This window comes from Macaca mulatta, chromosome 17, assembly GCF_049350105.2.
Source record: "Macaca mulatta isolate MMU2019108-1 chromosome 17, T2T-MMU8v2.0, whole genome shotgun sequence".
NCBI lineage: Eukaryota > Metazoa > Chordata > Mammalia > Primates > Cercopithecidae > Macaca > Macaca mulatta.
Genome location: NC_133422.1, coordinates 31,863,699 through 31,870,746, shown reverse-complemented (window position 1 = coordinate 31,870,746; position 7,048 = coordinate 31,863,699). Strand labels below are relative to the sequence as shown.

At 40.9% G+C, this 7,048-nt stretch overlaps 1 pseudogene across 1 annotated transcript; it reads left to right on the top strand.

Annotated features, from left to right (window-relative positions):
* The first annotated feature begins 557 nt into the window (after positions 1 to 557).
* LOC144336296 (endogenous retrovirus group K member 113 Env polyprotein-like) lies at positions 558 to 6,260 on the top strand (annotated as a pseudogene). Its single transcript, XR_013407928.1, has 2 exons — positions 558 to 4,316; positions 5,318 to 6,260. The product of XR_013407928.1 is annotated as an endogenous retrovirus group K member 113 Env polyprotein-like (transcript).
* The last annotated feature ends 788 nt before the right edge of the window (positions 6,261 to 7,048 follow it).

Genomic DNA, 7,048 nt, shown 5'->3' with positions numbered 1-7,048 from the left:
CCTTTTTAGGGGCGGCCACTGTAGAGCCTCCTAAACCCATTCCATTAACTTGGAGAACAGAAAAAACAGTATGGGTAAATCAGTGGCCGCTACCGAAGCAAAAACTGGAGGCTTTACATTTATTAGCAAAGTAACAGTTAGAAAAGGGACACATTGAGCCTTCATTCTCGCCCTGGAATTCTCCTGTGTTTGTAATTCAGAAAAAATCCGGCAGATGGCGTGTGTTAACTGACTTAAGAGCCATAAATGCCATAATTCAACCCACGGGGCCTCTTCAACCCGGATTGCCCTGCCCAGCCATGATTCCAAAAGACTGGCCTTTAATTATAATTGATCTGAAAGATTTTTTTTTACCATTCCTCTGGCAGAGCAGGATTGTGAAAAATCTGCCTTTAGTATACCAGCCACAAATAATAAAGAACAAGCCACCAGGTTTCAGTGGAAAGTGTCACCTCAGGGAATGCTTAATAGTCCAACTATTTGTCGGACTTTCATAGGTCAAGCTCTTCAACCAGTTGGAGACAAATTTTCAGACTGTTATATCATTCACTATATTGATGATATTTTATGTGCTGCACAAACAAGAGACAAATTAATTGACTGTTACACATTTCTGAAGGCAGAAGTTGACAACGCAGGCCTCACAATAGCATCTGATAAGATTCAAACCTCTACTCCTTTTCATTATTCAGGGATGCAGACAGAAAATAGAAAAATTAAGCCACAAAAAATAGAAATAAGACACGACACATTAAAAACATTAAATGACTTTCAGAAATTGCTAGGTGATATTAATTGGATTCGGCCAACTCTAGGCATTCCTACTTATGCCATGTCAAATTTGTTCTCTATCCTAAGAGGAGACCCAGACTTAAATAGTAAAAGAATATTAACCCCAGAGGCAACAAAAGAAATTAAATTAGTGGAAGAAAAGATTCAGTCAGTGCAAATAAATAGAATAGACCCCTTAGCCCCACTCCAACTTTTGATTTTTGCTACTGCACATTCTCCAACAGGCATCATTATTCAAAATGCTAATCTTGTGGAGTGGTCATTCCTTCCTCACAGTACAATTAAGACTTTTACATTGTACTTGGATCAAATAGCTACATTAATTGGTCAGGCAAGATTACGAATAATAAAATTGGAAATTACCTAGACAAAATAGTCGTTCCTTTAACCAAGGAACAAGTTAGACAAGCCTTTATCAATTCTGGTGCATGGCAGATTGGTCTTGCTGATTTTGTGGGAATGACTGATAATCATTACCCAAAACCAAAAATCTTCCGGTTTTTAAAATTGACTACTTGGATTTTACCTAAAATTACCAGACATGAACCTTTAGAAAATGCTCTGACAGTATTTACTGATGGTTCCAGCAATGGAAAAGCAGCTTACACAGGGTCAAATGAGCAAGTAATCAAAACTCAATATCAATCGGCTCAAATAGCAGAGTTGGTTGCAGTCACTACAGTGTTACAAGATTTTAATCAACCTGTTAATATTGTATCAGATTCTGCGTATGTAGTACAGGCTACAAGGAATGTTGAGACAGCTCTAATTAAATATAGCATGGATGATCAGTTAAACTAGCTATTCAATTTATTACAACAAACTGTAAGAAAAAGGAATTTCCCATTTTATATTACTCATATTTGAGCACACACTAATTTACCAGGACCTTTAACTAAAGCAAATGAACAAGCTGACTTACTGGTATCCTCTGCATTCATAAAAGCACAAGAACTTCATGCTTTGACTCATGCAAATGCAGCAGGATTAAAAAACAAATTTGATGTCACATGGAAACAGGCAAAAGATATTGTACAACACTGCACCCAGTGTCAAGCCCTACACCTGCCCACTCAAGAGGCAGGAGTTAATCCCAGAGGTCTGTGCCCTAATGCATTATGGCAAATGGATGTTACACATGTACCTTCATTTGGAAGATTATCATATGTTCATGTAACAGTTGATACTCACATTTCATATGGGCAACCTGCCAGACAGGAGAAAGTACTTCCCATGTTAAAAAAACATTTATTATCTTGTTTTGCTGTCATAGGAGTTCCAGAAAAAATTAAAACTGACAATAGACCAGGATATTGTAGTAAAGCTTTCCAAAAATTCTTAAATCAGTGGAAAATTACACATACAACAGGAATTCCCTATAATTCCCAAGGACAGGCCATAGTTGAAAGAACTAATAGAACTCTCAAAACTTGGTTAATTAAACAAAAAGAAGGGGGAGACAGTAACAAGTGTACCACTCCTCAGATGCAACTTAATGTAGCACTCTATACTTTGAATTTTCTAAACATTTATAGAAATCAGACTACTACTTCTGCAGAACATCTTACTGGTAAAAACAACAGCCCACATGAAGGAAAACTGAGTTAGTGGAAAGACAACAAAAATAAGACATGGGAAATAGGGAAGGTGATAACCTGGGGGAGAGGTTTTGCTTGTGTTTCACCAGGAGAAAATCGGCTTCCTATAGAACCCACTAGACATTCAAAGTTCTACAATGAACCCATCGGAGACGCAAAGAAAAGCGCCTCCACGGAGACGGAAACACCGCAATTAAGCACCATTGACTCGCAAGATGAACAAGTGGTGATATCAGAAGAACAGATGAAGTCGCCACCCACCAAGAAGGCAGAGCTGCCAACCTGGGCACAATTAAAGCAGCTGACCCCGTTAGCTGAAAAAAGCCTAGAGAACACAAAGGTGACACAAACCCCAGAGAATATGCTGCTTACAGCTTTAATGATTGTATCAATCGTGGTAAGTCTCCCCATGCCTGCAGGCGCAGCTGCAGCTAATTATACTTACTGGGCCTATGTGCCTTTCCTGCCCTTAATTCGGCCAGTCACATGGATGGATAATCCTGTTGAAGTATATGTTAACAATAGTGTATGGGTACCTGGTCCCACAGATGATCGTTGCCCTGCCAAACCGGAAGAAGAAGGAATGATGATAAATATTTCCACTGGGTATCGTTATCCTCCTATTTGCCTAGGGAGAGCACTGGGATGTTTAATGCCTGCAATCCAAAATTGGTTGGTAGAAGTACCTACTGTCAGTCCCACCAGTGATTCACTTATCACATGGTAAGCGGAATGTCACTCAAACCCCAGGTAAACTATTTACAAGACTTTTCCTATTGAAGATCATTAAAATTTAGGCCAAAAGGGAAACATTGCCCTAAGGAAATTTCCAAAGAATCAAAAGACAGAGAAGTTTTAGTTTGGGAAGAATGTGTGGCCAATAGTGCAGTGATATTACAAAACAATACATTTGGAACTGTTACAGATTGGGCCCCTCGAGGTCAATTCTACCACAATTGCACAGGACAAACTCAATCGTGTCCCAGTGCACAAGTGAGTGCAGTTGTTGATAGTGACTTAACAGAAAGTTTAGATGAACATAAGCACAAAAACTTACAGTCTTTCTACCCTTGGGAATGGGGAGAAAAAGGAATCGCTACTCTGAGACCAAAAATAATAAGTCCTGTTTCTGGTCCTGAACATCCAGAATTATGGAGGCTTACTGTGGCTTCATACCACCTTAGAATTTGGTCTGGAAATCAAAGTATAGAAACAAGACATCGTAAGCCATTTTATTCTATCAACGTAAATTCCCGTCTAACAGTTCCTTTACAAAGTTGTGTAAAGCCCCTTTATATGTTAGTTATAGGAAATATAGTTAGTAAACCAGACTCCCAAACTATAAACTGAAAATTGCAGATTGTTTACTTGCATTGATTCGACTTTTAATTGGCAGCACCGTATTCTGCTGGTAAGAGCAAGAGAAGGCATGTGGATCCCTGTATCCATGGACTGACCGTGGGAGGCCTCGCCATCCGTCCATATTTTGACTGAAGTATTAAAAGGTGTTTTAAATAGATCCAAAAGATTCATTTTTACTTTAATTGCAGTGATTATGGGATTAATTGCAGACACAGCTACTGCCACTGTGGCAGGAGTTGCATTGCACTCTTCTGTTCAGACAGTAAGCTTTGTTAACAATTGGCAAAAGAATTCTACAAGATTGTGGAATTCACAATCTGGTAATGATCAAAAATTGGCAAATCAAATTAATGATCTTAGACAAACTGTCATTTGGATTGGAGATAGGCTCATGAGCTTGGAACATTGTTTCCAGTTACAGTGTGACTGGAATATGTCAGATTTTTGAATTACACCCTGAGTTTATAATGAGTCTGAACATCACTGGGACATGGTTAGACGCCATTTACAGAACAAATTTTTGAAGCCTCTCAAGCTCACTTATCCATTGTGCCTGGAGCTGAGGTGTTAGATCAGGTGGCAGAAAATCTGTATGGATTAAACCCCAAGACTTGGATTAAGTCTATTGGGGGCTCTACTGTAGTAAATTTTGGAATTATGTTTCTCTGTTTAATCAGCTTGTTTTTAGTGTGCCAGAACAGTCAAAGAATCCTGTGTCAAAATTGAGAGAATGAACAAGCCTTCATCGCCATGGCACATTTATATAAAAAGAAAGAGAGAGATGTTGCGGGAAGTCAGGGACCCCAAACGGAGGGACCGACTGAAGTCGTGGCAGAAGAACACAAATTGTGAAGATTTCATGAATAGTTATTAGCTCCCCAAATTAATACCTTTATAATTTCTTACACCTGTCTTTACTGCAATCTCTGAACATGAATTGTGAAGATTTCATGGACACTTACCACTTCCATAATCAATACCCTGTGATTTCCTATGCCTGTCTTTAATCTCTTAATCCCGTCATCTTCGTAAGCTGAGGAGGATATATGCCACCTCAGGACCCTGTGATGATTGCGTTAACTGCACAAATTGAGCATGTGTGTTTGAACAATATGAAATCTGGGCATCTTGAAAAAAGAACAGGATAACAGTGATGCTCAGGGAACAAGGGAGGCAACCTTGAACTGACTGCCAGTGAGCCGGAGGCAACAGAGCCATATTTCTCTTCTTTCTTTGGCAAATAGGAGAAATATTGCTGAATTCTTTTTCTCAGCAAGGAACATCCCTGAGAAAGAGAATGCGCCCTGAGGGTAGGTCTATAGCCCTCCTAGGCTTATCAGGACAAGGAAATTCCCACCTAATAAATTTTGGTCAGACAGGTTGTCTGCTCTCAAACCCTGTTTGCTGATAAGATGTTATCAATGACAATGTGTGCCAAAACTTCATTAGCAATTTTAATTTTGCCCCATCCTGTGGTCCTGTGATCTCGCCCTGCCTTCACTTGCTTTGTGATATTTTATTACCTTGTGAAGTATGTGATCTCTGTGTCAGTACCAGAAATGGAGGCAACTGCAGGAGTTGCTGATGGCCTCACAAATCTTAACCCTTGTCACTTGGGTTAAGACCATTGGAAATACTACTATTGTAAATTTCATATTAATCCTTGTGTGCCTGTTCTGTCTGTTGTTAGTCTGCAGGTATTCCCAGCAGTTCCGAAGAGACAGTGACCATCAAGAACGAGCCATGATGACGATGGCGGATTTGTTGAAAAGGGGGAAATGTGGGGAAAAGAAAGAGAGATCAGACTGTTAATGTGTCTATGTAGAAAGTAGTAGACATAAGAGACTCCATTTTGTTCTTTACTAAGAAAAATTCTTCTTCCTTGAAATGCTGTTAATCTGTAACCCTACCCCCAACCCTGTGCTTGCAGAGACATGTGCTGTATCTACTTAAGATTTAATGGATTTGGGGCTGTGCAGGATGTGCTTTGTTAAACAAGTGTCTGAAGGCAGCATGCTTGTTAAAAGTCATCACCATTCTCTAATCTCAAGTACCCAGGGACACAAACACTGCGGAAAGTGGCAGGGACCTCTGCCTAGGAAAGCCAGGTATTATCCAAGGTTTCTCCCCCTGTGAGAGTCTGAAATATGGCCTCATGGGAAAGGAAAGACCTGATCGTCCCCCAGCCCGACACCCTCAGCCTGACATCCCCCAGCCCAGCACCCCCCAGCCCGACACCCGTAAAGGGTCTGTGCTGAGGAGGATTAGTGAAAGAGGAAAGAAGGCCTCTTGGCAGTTGAGATAGACAAAGGCATCTGTCTCCTGCCCATCTGTCTGGAACATCTCGGTGTAAAACCCAATTGTATGTTCTATTTACTGAGATAGGAGAAAACCGCCTTAGGGCTGGAGGTGGGACATGCTAGTGGCAATGCTGTTCTTTATGCACTGAAAATGTTTATGGAGATGTTTGCATATATGCACATTAAAGCACAGCACTTTTCCTTAAACTAATTCATGTCACAGAGATCTTTATTCATATGTCTTTCTGCTGACCTTCTCCCTACTATGACCCTATTGTCCTGCCACTTCCCCTTTTCCAAGATGGTAAAGATAACGATCAATAAATACTGAGGGAACTCAGAGACTGGTGCTGGTGTGGGTCCTCTGTATGCTGAGCGCCGGTTCCCTGGGCCCACTTTCCTTTCTCTATACTTTGTCTCTGTGTCTCTTTCTTTTCTCAAGTCTCTCGTTCCACGCCCACAGGTGTGGAGGGGCAGGCCACCCCTTCACAAAGTTCATTCATTCCATCATCACAAGTCTATAAAATGAGACAAGCTATATACCTCATTATTATTCAAATGATCAATAACAACAGTAGTTAGCATTTATTGACCAGTATTAGACACTGTAATAGTGCTTTATATGTATTGTCTCATCTTCACTCAATTTCCATTTTTCACTTTTAAGATGAGAAATTTGAGGCTTACAGGAACTTCTCACCATCACAAAGTCATCAGGTGGGAGAGCCAGCTTTTGAGGACTGGACAGTCGACCCAGAGTCCATGCTGTCAGCCTCCTCCACACAGCCACGTGCACATCAGGAAGTCTGTATTACTCAACAGCTCCCTCTACCATCCTCTAAAGAAACCCTGCACTCTCTTAGCAGGGCCTGTGAGACCCCTCAAGATCAGCCCTGCCTCATTTGCTAGTCTCCTTCCTGTTACCTCTCCTCCTACCCTGACCGGAGCCCCTGCAGCTCCCAGACATGGCCATGCCTTCCCCTGCCTCCTTGCAAT